The following is a 1033-nucleotide window of genomic DNA, read 5'->3' on the forward strand; positions in this document are numbered from 1 at the left end:
TGTCTAGTATGTGTGTGTGCATGTGGTGTGTGTGTGTGTGTGTGTGTGCGTGCGTGTGTGTGTGTGTGTGCGCGCTTGCGTGTAGGTGTGCATGTGTGTGTGTGTGCATGTGGTGTCTAGTATGTGTGTGTGCATGTGGCGTGCGTGCGTGTGTGTGGATGTGCGTGCGTGTGCATGTGTGTGTGCATGTGCGTGTAGCAGCCCTCACAGTAAGGGTCCTAACCTCCACCGACGACATGAAGAGACCCACCCACAGACGACACCAACACCCAATGAATTAAAAAACAAATCCATCTTTATTTAGGTACGTACATGGAGGATGAAAGGAGATAGAAACACACAGTGCAAACCGTTGGCTTTCCTGTCCTCCTCTCCTATGAGAGACTGCTAGGATATCAGACGCCAGGTTAAGGGTCAGTGGTCTGGCTAGAGGTCGAATAAACCTTACCTCAGGAAGGGAGAGAGGACAGGGTCTCTCTCTCTCTCTCTTTTTATCCCCTTCCCTTGCTCCCTACCTCAGCCATTTACATAACCCCTCTAACCCTCTTCTCTCCTTCACCTTCTCACCTCCTCCCTCCCTCCCTCCCTTCCTCCCTTACTCCCTCCCTCTCTCCCTCTGCCACTCTCAAATGCCTCCTTTGAGCTTCGGCCCGCCCAGTGGTGTTTGTGTGTGTCTGTGTGTGTGTGTGTGTGTGTGTGTGTGTATGTGTGTGTGTGTGTGTGTGCGCAAACAAGGGGCAGAGGTGGCTCGACCTTCTCAAAGAGCTCGGGCCGCCGCCCCACATTTTCGAGTCCTGCATCCAGGTGCGGCACGGATCAGATTCCCTCGATTAGATTTACGGCGTGCTCCCTACGAAAACACCCCCCTCCCCGCTACCCCCCCCTCCCCTACCACCATGTCCCTATTGAAGTCTGCTTCTGCAGGCAGATATTTCAACATGCAAACATAATTAAAGTTAGAAAAATAAAATAAAAAGCCCTCTGAGTATCTTCTGTGTTTACTCTCTCTTTCCCTCTTTCCCTCTTTCCCTCC

This window comes from Nansenia antarctica (genome assembly GCF_963989245.1).
Source record: "Nansenia antarctica genome assembly, chromosome: 2".
NCBI lineage: Eukaryota > Metazoa > Chordata > Actinopteri > Argentiniformes > Microstomatidae > Nansenia > Nansenia antarctica.